Source organism: Aotus nancymaae, unplaced genomic scaffold, assembly GCF_030222135.1.
Source record: "Aotus nancymaae isolate 86718 unplaced genomic scaffold, 86718_ANA_hifiasm-v0.15.2.pri h1tg000018l, whole genome shotgun sequence".
Taxonomy (NCBI): Eukaryota; Metazoa; Chordata; class Mammalia; order Primates; family Aotidae; genus Aotus; species Aotus nancymaae.
The window spans coordinates 10,098,502-10,113,459 of record NW_026988430.1 but is presented as its reverse complement, the minus strand read 5'-3'; positions in this window follow the sequence as shown (position 1 = coordinate 10,113,459).

Below are 14,958 nucleotides of genomic sequence, written 5' to 3'. Positions count from 1 at the left end.
AGCACTTTGGGAGGTCGAGGCAGGTGGATCATCTGAGGTCAGGAGTTCGAGACCAGCCTGGCAACACGGTGAGACCCGGTCTCCACTAAAAACAGGCGTGGTGGCAGGCACCTGTAATCCCAGCTACTCGGGAGCCTGAGGCAAGAGAATCACTTGAACCTGGGAGGCAGGGATTGCAGGGAGGCGAGATTGCATTATTGCACTCCAGCCTGGGCAACAGGAATTAAATTCTGTAGCAAAAAAAAAAAAAAAAAAAAAAAAAAAGTAATAGGAACACTGCTGGTAATTGCTGTGTGAGGACACTGTAATGCCGCATTTATACCTGTCTTTCTTAACTTCTATGCCAATGTAAACATGCATATGTGTATAGATATCTCCACATAGAGAGTTACTCTCACCTTGTTCACAGCTGCACAGTAACTCACACTAGATATACCATTTTCTCCTTTAAATAATGTTATTGCTAACTGTGAAGGTAAGACAGCTCAGTGTAGGAAATTTGGGAAATATAGAAAAAGAAAGCACTCATTATCCCCATGATCCAAGTATATTCAGTTTGGCATGTTTCCTCTTTTCCCAGTATTAATTTTTTACGAATACAATCCAGTTGTAAGGACTCAACCAGCAGATACATAGAGAGTGAGTAAAAACATTAAGTCCTTTTTCAGCGTCCCTTCCCAGCTGTCCTCTTCCCACACATCTTTTTCTGTGCCACTTGCTAGAAGTTTGGTGTATTTACCACCAGATTGTTTTCAGTATGTCACATATGTTTGTGTTATATAAAAACATACTTTAAAAATTATATATAAATGGAATTATACAGTATATACCCATCATTCTTGGAGATATTTCCATGCTAGTACATGTAGATGTGCCTTATTCTTTTCAAACGGCTGCAAAATATTTCATGGTACATGAAATACACCATATTTTACCTATCTCCTTACTGATGGTATTTAGATTGTTTCTCATTTTTTACTATTAAAACAATACTGCAATTAATATCCTTGTAAATGTCTCTTGTCACAAATGTGCAAGTATTTCTTCAGGGTGTACTAAAAGTAGAATTGCTGTATTAAAGATAATGGCATTTAAAAATTGGAGATTATGGCCGGGCGCGGTGGCTCACGCCTGTAATCCCAGCACTTTGGGAGGCCAAGGCGGGTGGATCACGAGGTCAAGAGATCGAGACCATCCTGGTCAACATGGTGAAACCCCGTCTCTACTAATACAAAAAATTAGCTGGGCATGGTGGCACGTGCCTGTAATCCCAGCTACCCAGGAGGCTGAGGCAGGAGAACTGCCTGAACCCAGGAGGTGGAGGTTGCGGTGAGCCGAGATCGCGCCATTGCACTCCAGCCTGGGTAACAAGAGCGAAACTCCGTCTCAAAAAAAAAAAAAAAAAAAATTGGAGATTATTACAAAACTACCGTTCAAAAGACTGTACAACATACAATGGAATATTATTCAGCCTTAAAAGAAAGAAAATTCATTTAGCAGAACAGAAACTGAAAAATAAAAAGGAACTTCTGCTGGGCATGGTGACTCATGTCTGTAGTCCTAGCATTTTGGGAGGCTAAGGCGGGCATTCAAGACCAGCCTGGCCAACATGAAGAAATCCTGTCTCTACTAAAAATACAAAAATTAGCTGGGTGTGGCATATGCCTGTAACTCCAAGCTACTCCAGAGGCTGAGGCAGGAGAATCACTTGAAACAGAGAGGCGGAGATTGCAGTCAGCCGAGATTGGGCCACTGCACTCTAGCTTGGGCGACAGAGTGAGACTCCCTCTCAAAAGAAAAAGACCAGCCTGGCCAACATGGTGAAACCCCATCTCTACTAAAAATACAAAAATTAGCTGGGTGTCATAGCAGGCGCCTGTAATCCCAGCTACTCAGGAGGCTGAGGGAAGAGAATCACTTGAACCTGGGAGGCAGAGGTTGCAGTGAGCTGAAATTGCATCACTTTACTCCAGCCTGGGCAACAAGAATGAAACTTCGTCTCAAAAAAGAAAAAAAAAAAAGGAACTTCTGACACATATTACCACATGGATGAATCTTAAAGCCATTACACTAAACGAAACAAGACAGACACAAAAGGACAAATACCATGTGATTCCACTATATGAGGTAGCTAGAATAGTCAAATTCATAAAGACAGAAAGTAGAATGGTAGAAGCAAGGGTCTGTGAAAGGAGAAAATGGGGAGTTAGTGTTTACTGGGGACAGAGTTTCAGTTTTGCAAGATGAAAACAGTTCTGGAGATGGATGGTGGTGATGGTCACACACAATGAATGTTAATTAATGCTACCAAACTGTACACTTAAAAATGGTTTAAATGGGCCGGGCATGGTGGCTTACGCCTGTAATCCCAGCACTTTGGGAAGTTGAGGCGGGTGGATCACCTGAAATCGGGAGTTTGAGACCAGCCTGACCAACATGGAGAAACCCCATTTCTACTAAAAATACAAAATTAGCCAGGCGTGGTGGCACATGCCTGTAATCCCAGCTACTCGGGAGGCTGAGGCAGGAGAATCGCTTGAACTCAGGAAGGAGAATCGCTTGAACCTGGGAGGTGGAGTTTGCCGAGATCACGCCATTGCACTCCAGCCTGGGCAATAAGAGTGAAACTCCATTTCAAAAAAAAAAAAAAAAGTTGGGATCAACTATAAATAACAAAAAATATACAATTTAAACCATTTTTTTTTTAATGGTCAGGAGATTGAGACCATCCTGGTCAACATGGTGAAACCCCATCTCTACTAAAAACGCAAAAATTAGCTGGGCATGGTGGCATGTGCCTTTCATCCTGGCTACTTGGGAGGCTGAGGCAGGAGAACTGCTTGAACCTGGGAGGCAGAGGTTGCAGTGAGCCGAGATCACGCCATTGCACTCCAGCCCAGCGACAGAGCAAGACCTCACCTTAAAAAAGAAAAAGTTTTTTTTTAAAAAAAGCTCCCATCTCTCTGAAAATAAAAAAATTAGCCAGGCGTGATGGCACACACCCGTGGTCCCAGCTATTTGGGAAGCTGCGGTGGAAGTATCACTTGAACCCAGGGGGTTGAGGCTGCAGTGAGTTGTGATCTCGCCACTACTCTCCAGCCCGGGCAACAGAGCAAGATCCTGTCTCAGTCATCATCATCTGACAATCTTTTTATTTATGGCTTCTGGGCCAAAGAAATAAATGAAGGTGTAAGGCTTCTTGACAACTATTAATGACACACATTAAAAAAAAAAAAAAATACTGGCCGGGCATGGTGGCTCACGTCTGTAATCCCAGCACTTTGGGAGGCCGAGGCTGGCAGATCACCTTAGGTCAGAAGTTTGAGACCAGCCTGACCAACATGGAGAAACCCCGTCTCTACTAAAAATACATAATTAGCTGGGTGTGGTGGTGCATGCCCATAATCCCAGCTACTTGGGAGGCTGAGGCAGGAGAATGGCTTGATCCCAGGAGGCGGAGGTTGCTGTGAGCCAAGATTCTGCCATTGCACTCCAGCCTGGGCAACAAGAGTGAAACTCTGTCTCAAAGACAAAAACAAAAACTATACATAACACACATTTGAAATCTATAGTCTACAGTGCGTTGCCTGGAGTTAGCATGTTGGGTTCTGGCTCTGTCTCTTGCTTCAACTGTTTGGATGGAACAGACCAGGGGGCTCCCTGATTCCAGCCTCTGACTGCCTCCCGTCTCCTCTCCACTTGCAGCCTCTGAGACCATCTACTTGGCCACCTCCTGCTTCTGGGCCCAGCCAACACCGTTTTTGTGGTTATCTCCTTCCTGTCCCCAAGCATGAGTTCCCAGATGTGTCGGAATGATTCCACCCAGGTGGGGGCAGCCACTAATGGCCCGGTCAACATGCATCTCTCTGGGCTTCTACTTTCACTGTGATGACGTGGCTCTGGAAGGTGAACTGGCCATGCGTCTCTGGACAATGCAAAGCCAGTATGGCAGCCGCGCTCTTTTGCAAGACTTGCAGATGAGATGAGTGGGATGAAACCCTGGATGCCGTGGGGGCAGCCTTGTCCCTGGAGAGAAGCCTGAACCAGCCTCTGCTGAGTCTTCACGCCCCGGGTTCTGCCAGCACAGACGTCATCTCTGGGACTTCCTAGAGAGGCCCTTCCTAGATAAGGGAGTGAAACTGGTCAAGAGGGTGGATGACCACCTGACCAACCTCTGGGGGCTGGATGAGTGTCTTTTCAAAAGTCTTGCCACCCTCAAGTAGAACTGGGAGCCTAGGGAGCCCAGTGACCTCTAGAGGGTCCTCTCAAAGGATCAAGGCTTCTGCCTGCCTGAGCCTTGCCCTCCAGCCACTAGGCAGCTTTTAAACCACCCTGGAGCCCTCTCCCAAGCCTGGACCAAATTTGCAGGGACAAAAGGGGTCAGAGGTTGGGGTGGAGAAATCAAATTAATGACTTTGTTAGGGTAAGGAGGTTCCAGGAAGAGGAAACCTGCCATCCCACAACCCCTAGACCATAATAGCATGCATTTCCTCCAGGGATTGACAAACCAGTGACAGAGAGCCTCCGGAGCCACTGAAATCTACTGATTAATGCCTGTCTAACTCCAGTGTCAATGGTAGCTTTGACAAATGCCTTTTATATCACATGACTATACTTTGCCAAATATACTGAACACTATTATAATTGTTTCCTAATACCCCACGTGATACCCCCATGCTTCTTCATAAGTTTATAACACATTTAAAAATAGCATAACTCCAGGCGCAGTGACTCACGCCTGCAATCTCAGCACTTTGGGAGGCTGAGGTGGGTGGATTGCCTGAGATCAGGAGTTGGAGACCAGCCTGGCCAACATAGTGAAACCCAGCCTCTACTAAAAATACAAAAAATTAGCTGGGCATGGTGGCAGGCACCGGGCGTGGTGGTACATGCCCATAATCCCAGCTACTCGGGAGGCTAAGGCAGGAGAATCACTTGAATCCAGGAGGCAGAGGTTGCAGTGAGCCGAGATTGTGCCATTGCACTCCAGCCTGGGCAACAAGAGCGAAACTCCATCTCAAAACAAAAAAAAAAAAACACAAAAAAACCACCAAAAAAAACAAAAACAAAACAACAATAACAACAAAAAACACTGAGGACACATGAAGATGCTACAGCCAATAAGTATATTGCTTTAGGAATTCATCTCCACATTTCAAAGGGAAAAGTAGAGTCCGTTGTTGATGAAACTGATAAATTTTATCTTCTTTTTATTAATGTTTTGGCGCATGCCTGTAGTCCCAGGTACTCAGGAGGCTGAGGCAGGGGAATTGCTTGAATCTGGGAGGCAGAGGTTGCAGTGAGCTGAGACAGCACCACTGCATTCCAGCCTGGTGACAGAGCAAGACTCAGTCTCAAAAACAAAACAAAACAAAACAAAAAAATGGGTTATCATATAATGCTTTCTATTTTTTATCTTCTTAAACTGAATTTTTCTACTTACATGGTTTTGTGTTAGTAAATATGTATCTTCATTTGAATAGCTGCATAGCTTTCTGTTGTATATATCATAATTTATTTAACACATACTAATGGGGCATTTGTAAACAACTCTGTGATCTAAATGCATCTCTTCGTGTGTGTGTGAGTGTGTGTGTGTGTGTGTGTGTGTGTGTGTTTAGAGACAGCTCGCACTCTGCTGCCCAGGCCGTGTGCATTGGTGCAATCATAGGTAACTGTAACCTCAAATTCCAGGGTCGAGTGATCTTCCCACCTCAGCCTCCTGAGTAGCTGGGACCACAGGCACGTGCCACCATGCCTGGTTAATTTATTTTGATTTTAATTTTTTTTGTAGGGCTGGGGTGTCACCATATTGCCCAGGCTGGTCTCAAACTCATTGCCTCAAGTGATCCTCCTACCTCAGCCTCCTAAAGCATTGGGATTAGAGGCATGAGTCACTGTGCCCAGTCTCTTCACATATTTTGTAAATAAAAAACTAGGAAGAAGTATTTACAACACATATAAAAGACTAATTTCTCAAAAAAAATTTTTTTTGAGACGGAGTTTTGCTGTTGCCCAGGCTGGAGCGCAGTGTGGTGCAATCTCAGCTCAATACAACCACTGTCTACTGGGTTCAAGCGATTCTCCTGCCTTAGCCTCCTGAGTACCTGGGACTACAGGCATGTGCCACCATGCCCAGCTAATTTTTTGTATTTTTAGTAGAGACAGGGTTTCACCATGTTGGCCAGGGCTGGTCTCAAACTCCTGACTTCAAGTGATCTGCCCACCTCGGCTCCCAAAGTGCTGGGATTACAAGTGAGAGCCACTGCGCCTGGCCTAATTTCTTTCTTTTTTTTTCTTTTCTTTTGAGACAGGATCTCACTTTGTCACCCAGACTGGAGTGCAGTGATATATCACAGCTCACTGCAGTCTCCATGTCCCAGGCACAAGTGATCTACCTCAGCTTCCCAAGTCTCTGGGAACAAAGGGGACACATCACACCAGTGAATTTTTTTTTCTTTTTTTTCTTTTTTTTTGAGACAGAGTTTCACTTTTGTTGCCCAGGCTGGAGTGCAGTAGCTCGATCTCGGCTCACCAAAACCTCTGCCTCCTGGGTTCAAGTGATTCTCCTGCCTCAGCCTCCCGAGCAGCTAGGACTACAGGCATGCACCACCACTCCTGGCTAATTTTGTATTTTTAGTAGATATGGGCTTTCTCCATGTTGGTCAGGCTGGTTTCCAACCCCCGACCTCAGGTGATCCACCCACCTCGGCCTCCCAAAGTGCTGGGATTACAGGCGTGAGCTACTGCACCGGGCCTGGCATTTCAAAAATATTTCAGATTGACAAAGATAAAACAAGACTATTAATACTTTGTTTCCAAGAGTGCAGAGAAATTCATCCTCATGTGTTGTTGGTCAGTGTAAACTGGTACAACTTCTTTGGAAGGCAGTTGGGTAAGTAGCTATGAAAATCTCATATGCAGCTGGGTGCAGTGGCTCATGCCTGTTATCCCAGCACTTTGGGAGACCAGGGTGGGCAGATCACCTGAGGTCAGGAGTTCAAGACCAGCCTAACTAACGTAGTGAAACACCCCGTCTTTACTAAAAATACAAAAAAATTAGCTGGGCATGGTAGCAGGCGCCTGTAATCTCAGCTTCAGGAGACTGAGGTAGGGCGAATTGCTTAAACCCAGGAGGCAGAGGTTTCAGTGAGCCCAGATTGTGCCACTGCACTCCAGTCTGGGTAACAGAGTGAGACTCTATCTCAAAAAAAAAAAAAGAAAATCTCGAGTGCACATACCCTTTGAGCCAGCAATTCCACATCTAGGAGTTTTACAGATACTCTCACAGATGTGAAAAAAGAAGTATGAGCACAGATGTTCCCTGCAGTATCAGTATCATTAATAACAGAAGTATGCTCAAGGCTGGGTGTGGTGGCTCTTTTCTGTAATCGCAGCACTTTGGGAGGCCGAGACAGGAGGATCACTTGAGGTCAGGAGTTCAAGAGTAGTCTGACTAACATGGTGAAAGAAAAGAAAGAAAAGAAAAGAGAAGAAAGGATGGAAGGAAGGGAAAGAAGGAAGGAAGGAAGGGAAAGAAGGAAGGAAGGAAAGAAAGAAAAAGAAAAAGAAAGAAAGAAAGGTGAGTGTTAGCAGCAGCAAGGCCGCCAGCATCTTTGCTCGCTGAAGCCTGCTGTAGGGATAGTATGAACTAGCTGTGGCGGGAGGGGCTGAGTAAACTCTAGGACCTGGTGGCTCTGCTGGACACAGCAGGGGGAGCCAGCAGCCCAGGCTTCCCAAAAATTAGCCTTGAGGAATAAAGGTAATGCTCCCAATTTTCAGAACTGGTCTGCTGGCTCTGAGTCAGATTGGAAAATACCGACTGCTGCATCTAGCAAAGGGGATGTTTCAGCACCGTTTTGGGAAAAAGGGCCTGTAGGGCTTATCTGACGAGGGCCTTACTGCCATCTCCCCATCATGCCAAGCAGCCTTTCTGTAGACCCCGGGCTCCCACCCCCACTGTCAGATTAGCTGCCAGCCTCCAACACTACTGTTTTCCTTTCCTGAGAAGCAGCCCTGGCCAGGTGCGGTGGCTCACGCCTGTAATAATAGCACTTTGGGAGGCTGAGGCGGGTAGATCTCAAAGTCAGGCATTCGAGACCAGCCTGGTCAACGTGGTGAAACTCCCTCTATACTGAAAATTAAAAAAATTAGCCAGGCGTGATGGCAGGCGCCTATAATCCCAACTACTTGGGAGGCTGAGGCAGGAGAATCACTTGAACCTTGGGAGCGGAGGTTGCAGTGAGCCGAGATCGTGCCACTGCACTCTAGCCCGGGTGACAGTGTGAGACTGTCTCAAAAAAAAAAAAAAAAAAAGCAGCAGCCCCTGTGAAAGCTGTTTTTCTGAGCATCAGGCCTGAGCATAACCTGCTTTAGAAGCTGAAGTGGCCTGCTCTTGTTTTACTGACAACACTTTAATACAGAAATTCTCACGGCCTTTTAGGTTTACATATGCTTCGCCCTCCCCTCTGGGCTTTTCCTGGAAGTAGGTTGGCAAGGTTTACTGGAACAGTATGGCTCCTACCCCCACACCAGCCAAAACCTTGAGAAGGGAGAAGGTGCTGTGCCACTCAAGGACGTGGCCAGGGGAGCTTAGAAAAACAGGGACTTCCAGACACAAGGCGGGAGAGACAAAGAAGTGGGTGCTAGAAGAGTCTGCAGGTGCGTAGGTGGCAGCCTGTCTGCTGCTCTGGGCCTTGGCCATCGTCCATGCTGCTGATGCTCCTGCTGTCTCTTCTCCTTTCATAAAGCCATAAAAACTCAGGTTAGGGCTGCTCAAAAGCTTCCCGCAATGTGTTGATTTACTCTAAGTGCCTACTCCTCTGCAGACTGACTTCATGCACTTAAAGTAATTCACTTGTTTCATTTTCAGCTCTGTTCCTCTCCACTTGCATTTCAGGCCAGAGCAGCACAGTGGGGCCCCAAGCTCTGTCCTGCAAACCATTAATAAAATTCTAAGTCCCCTCCATAACCATCTGAATGGCATCCTCTTCTTGGCCAAGGACATTCCAAAGTAAATCTGAAAATCTAGTTCAGGCCATGATAGAAGAGCAGATCCCACAAGCATCATTATACCCTCCTCCCTTTTGGAATTCAGGAAAAGCCAAACAGCATTAACATCAACACAGATCTTAAGTCTGACAAGAAACATTTACAACCTATTTTCTCTGAAGCTTGCTACCTAGAAGCTTCATCTGCCTGATAAAACCTTGGTCTCTACAACCCCTTATCATAACCCAGACAATCCTTTCTACTGATAATAACTCTTTCTTTCTTTTTTCTTTTTTTTTTTTGAGACAGAGTCTTGCTGTGTCACCCAGGCTGGAGTGCAGTGGCACGATCTCGGCTCACTGCAACCTCCACCTTCTGGGTTCAAGTGATTCTCCTGCCTCAGTCTCCTGAGTAGGTGGGATTATGGGCATGTGCCACCATGCCCGGCTAATTTTTTTTTCTTTTTGAGACAGAGTTTTGCTCTTGTTGCCCAGGCTGGAGTGCAATGGCACGATTTCGGCTCACTACAACCTCCGCCTCCTGGGTTCAAGCAGTTCTCCTGCCTCAGCCTCCAGAGCAGCTGGGATTACAGGCATGCACCACCATGCACAGTTAATTTTGTATTTTCAGTAGAGATAGGGTTTCTTCATGTTGGTCAGGCTGGTCTTGAACTCGAGACCTCAGGTGATCCACCCACCTTGGCCTCCCAAAGTGCTGGGATTACGGGCATGAGCCAGCCAACTGTTTCAACCAATTGCCAATCAGAAAAAATTTAAAATGTGCATCTGACCTGGACACGCTCCTCCCAACCACTTCAAGTTGTCCTGCCCTTCCATATGGAACCAATGTAAGTCCTACATGTATTTGACTGATGTCTCATGTCTCCCTAGAATGTATAAACTAGGCTGTGCCCCGACAACCTTGGGCACATGTTCTCAGGATCTACTGAGGGCTGTGTCATGGGCCATTGATCACTCATATTTGATTCAGATTAAATCTCTTCAAATACTTTTTTTGTCAACAGTCCTCTGGGCTCAGGTGAGCAGGGCCTGAGACAGATCTCCTAACATGGAAATTTATAATAAAATAAGGGGCCCGTGCCTAAAGACATACCACAAAGTAAATATAACACCGTGCAGGCTCTCTCAGGTGACCCTGAATTACAGAATGTGGGTTTGAGGGGGAGGGAGAGACGTATACTTCCTGTGGGTCATGGCTTGGGTGCAGCCAGAAACAGGCAAATATCACCCCTTCTCTTCTGGAAAGGGGGGGCCTGACAGCTTTGAGTGGGCAGCCAGTTCCCTGTTAGAGTCCAGGTCTAAAATGCCTGCTGGGTAAATAAGCACGTTCTCAACCTATCCCTAAAAGCCTGATATTTGTAGGAATAAAATTGATCTTTCTTACCCAGGGCAATGTGCTTCCCTGACAAATATGCTCATACATGGAGTGGAGACAGAGAAGTAAACAGATGCTGGGAATATGGTGTGACATGGTGTGACACTGTGCCAGGCCAGAGCCAAGCAAGGTGCTGCACTGGCTTACTGCCCCCTTAACAGCAGGAAAAGGTGTGGAAAAGCTCTTGGGGTGATGGGAAGAGATGTGCTGTTTTGAAATGCAAAGATAAAACGGAGCCACGGGGGTTCTGCACCATCACTTTGGAACAAACGGTAGCTGCCTCCACAGCTGCAATGACTCAGATCTCTGTTCTGGGCATACTTGCAGTCAAATCAGGGCTGCCCAGACATCCTGTGTTTGTGAGATGCTGAGAAAAACAGATGGGGTCTAACTGGCTTCCAGCAGTTGCCTACTCATCCACCCTCTTCCAAACACCCAGGCTGGGGAATGACATTTTGGGGATGAGTCCTCCTAATGCTGCTTCTTTCTGGAGAGCAATGTGTGAAAATTGACCCAGGGAGATGTCTCATGGGGTGAGGCATGATTGACTGTCTTTTTTCAGAGCCTCCCTAGGGCTTATCTACCCCAATGCCCTGAGATCACTGGGGCCTGCCTGGCCAAACAGACTATACCTATCAAGAGAAATGAATTTCCAGGCCACAATAACAAGCATGACCACTTTCAAAAGAAAAAACTGGCTGGGCGTAGTGGCTCACGCCTGTAATCCTAACACTTTGGGAGGCTGAGGCAGGAGAATTGCCTAAACTCAGTTTGAGACCAGCATGGGTAACATGATAAAACCCTGTTTCTACTAAAATACAAAAAACATTAGCTGGGCGTGGCAGCATCTGCCTGTAATCCCAGTTTACTTGGGAGGCTGAGGAAGGAGAATTGCTTGCACCCAGGAGGCGGAGGTTGCAGTGAACTGAGATTGTGCCACTGTATGCCAGCCTCGGCGACAGAGCGAGACTCCGTCTCAGAAAAAAAAAATAAAAAAAAGAAAGAAAAAACTATAAACTGAAATTCTTCAGAATAAGAATTTTAAATTAGCCTAATAAACACATTAAAAAATGTAAGGAAGATATTAGAACTATGAAACAAAGGAACACAAAAACACCAAAAAGAACCAACAAGAAATAAATACTAAGTTGAAAATATAACAGTTGTACTAAAGAACACAAATAATTGAATGAACTGCAGAATAGGCAGAAATTCCCCAAAAGGAAGAAGAAAAAAATGAAAGAACACGAAATAGAATAGCTAAGAGATATGGAGGCTAAAAGTAGAAATGGTAACATTCAGAAGACAGAAGTCCTGGAAGGAGAGAGAAAAATGGAGAGGAGGAAATATTTTTAAAGTAATGAAGAAAAAATTCACAGAATTAAAAAAAAGATGGAGTGTGAACACGAGATCTGTATACAGATTATTCCTCATTAAAAATAATTTTGGTGGCTGGGCTCGGTGGCTCACGCCTGTAATCCCAGCACTTTGGGAGGCCGAGGTGGGCGGATCACGAGGTCAAGAGATTGAGACCATTCTGGCCAACATGGTGAAACCCCATCTCTACTAAAAACACAAAGATTAGCTGGACATGGTGGTGCGCGCCTGTAGTCCCAGCTACTCAGGAGTCTGAGGCAGGAGAATTGCTTGAACCCGGGAGGCGGAGGTTGCAGTGAGCCGAGATCGCGCCACTGCACTCCAGCCTAGCACCTGGCGACAGAGCAAGACTCTGTCTCAAAAAAAAAAAATATATATATATATAATAATAATAATTTTGGCCAAGCATGGTAGCTCACGCCTGTAATCCCAGCACTTTGGGAGGCCCAAGGCCAGAGGATCTCTTGAGCCCAGGAGTTAGAGACCAGCCTGGGTGGGCAAAACCCTGTCTCTCCAAAAATAAAAAAAAAAGTAAAAAAATTAGCCAGGTGTGGTGGCACATATCTGTAGTTGGGAGGGTTGCTTGAGCCTGGGAGATAGAGGCTGCCCTTGAGCCTGGGTAACAGAGCAAGACCCTGTCTAAAAAAAAAAATTGAAAGTTGGAATATGTCAATGAGGAGAGAGAAGGAAAAATTTACAGCTAGAAACATTTTGGGGAAATTTAAGGATATCGGAGACAAAAAGAACATTCTAAAAATTTCCAGAGAGACAGAGCTGATCACAGATAAAGGAACAAGAGGCTTATCTGCTTGTTTATTTTTATCTTTTCGAGACAGATTCTTGCTCTGTTGCCCAGGCTGAGGCTGAAGTGCAGTGGTGCCATCTGGGCTCACTGCAACCTTTGTCTCCTGAGCTCAAGTGATTCTCCTGCCTCAGCCTCCTGAGTAACTGGGATTACCGGCATGCGCTATCATGCTCGGCTAATTTTTGTATTTTTAGTAGAGATGGGGTTTCACCATGTTTGCCAGGCTGGTCTGGAACTCCTGACCACCTCCGCCTCCCAAAGTGCTGGGATTACAGGTGTGAGCCACTGTGTCTGCTGAAGAGGCCTAATTATTAACATTAGATTTTTCAACACCAATACCAGTTGGAAGAAGACAATAGAGTAGATTTTTCAAAGTAACGATGAGAAAGCTCTTAGAACCTAGAATTTCTTTTTGAGACAGAGTCTTGCTCTGTTGCCCAGGCTGGAGTACAGTGGTGTGATCATAACTTACTGCAGCCACAATCTCCCACACTCAAGTGATCCCCATCTCAGCCTTCCGAGTAGCTAGGACTAGGGGCGCATACCACCATGCCCAGCTAAGTTTGTTGATTTTTAGTGGAAACCAGGTCTCGCTATATTGCCCAGGTAGGTCTTGAAGTCCTGAGCTCAAGCAATCATCCTGCCTTGACCTCCCAATGTGCTGGAATTATAGGTGTAAGCCACTGTACCTGGGCTTTGACCTTTAAAATGAGGAACCTCCCCACTGCCCATGGATCCCATATCTCCTTCCACTTAGTTGCCACCTCTCTACTTCCCTCTATAATGAAGCATCTACAAAGGGTGACACACACTGTCTCCACCACGTCCCCTTCCTTTTTTTTTTAGATTACCTTTTTTTTTGAGACAGTTTTGCTTTTGTCACCCATGCTGAAGTGCAGTGGTGGCGATCCCAGCTTACTGCAACCTCCGACTTGTGGGTTCAAGCGATTCTCCTGCCTCAGCCTCCCGAGCAGCTGGGTTTACAGGCACCCACCACCACGCCCACCTGCCCGGCCTCCCAAAGTGCTGAGATTACAGGTGTGAGCCATCGTGCTCGGCCTAGATTGCCTTTTTCCCCTACAGTCCTGAAAGTCATCACATATGGATTGTCTTTCAAAAAGAAATAAAATAGGCTGGGAGTGGTGGCTCACGCCTGGAATCCCAACACTTTGGGATGCAGAGGAGGGCGGATCACCTGAGGTCAGGAGTTCGAGACCAGCCTGGCTAACATGGTGAAACCTCGTCTCTACTAAAAATACAAAAATTAGCTGAGGCCGGGCGTGGTAGCTCAAGCCTGTAATCCAAACACTGTGGAGGCCAAGGAGGGCGGATCACCTGAGGTCGGGAGTTCATGACCAGCCTGACCAATACGGTGAAACCCTGTCTTAAAAAAAAAAAAAAAAAAAAAAAATTAGCTGGGCATGGTGGTGTGTGCCTGTAATTCCAGCTACTTGGGAGGCTGAGGCAGGAGATTATCTTGAACCCGGGAGGCAGAGGTTGCAGTGAGCCAAGATCATGCCACTGAACTCCAGCCTGGGCGACACAGCCGGACTTCACCTCAAAAATAAAAATAAAAATAAAAATTAGCCAGGTGTGGTGGCGCTGCGCCTGTGGTCCCAGCTATCCCGAGGCTGAGGCAGGAGAATCGCTTGAGCCCGGGAGATCGAGGCTGCAGTGAGCCGTGAAGGCGCCTCTGCACTCGAGCCTGGGCGACAGAGCAAGACCCTGCCTGGAAAGAAAGCGTCTCTAGGGCCTGGCTCCCGGCTCCAGCGCGCGTTCCCGGGTCGGCCCGCGCCCTCCAAGCGGGAGGGAGATACTGTGGTCTCGCGGTCCGCCAGCATCCTCCGGTTCCTTTGGAGGGGAGGGGAGGGGAGGGGAGGGGAGGGGAGGGAGGGGAGGGGAGAGAAGGGGAGGGAGGGGAGGGGAGCCCACAGGCCCTGACACCCTCACGGTCCAGCTCTGTGACTTGGGGAGGGGAGTGTCGCATAAAGAGCGAGAAGCCGGCGTTCAGAAGTTTCCTCAGCCCCGCCCCCCACTCGGGATCCGCCCAAGCGACTGTGGACGCGGGTTCCGGGCCTGTCCCAGGAGGGCGTGGCCGGGAGGGGGATGGCGGGATTCGTGGGGAGGCGTGAGGGGAAAGAGCCGGAACGTGCGCTGGGGGACGCGGCCGAGGCGCTGTGGGAGGGGCCCAGGATTCTGGGGAGTTAGGGGGGACGCGCCTGAAGCTCGGTATCGAGAGGTACAGAGATCGCGGTGGAGGTTGTAGATGAACCGCGGTGAACCCGACTACCCGAGGGACGGGGTGGGGGGCGCAGCTGAGGCGGGGTCGGAGGGTGAGGGGTGGGAGGCGCGGCTGAAGTGGGGTGAGAGGAAAGTAGCGGGGTGAGGGG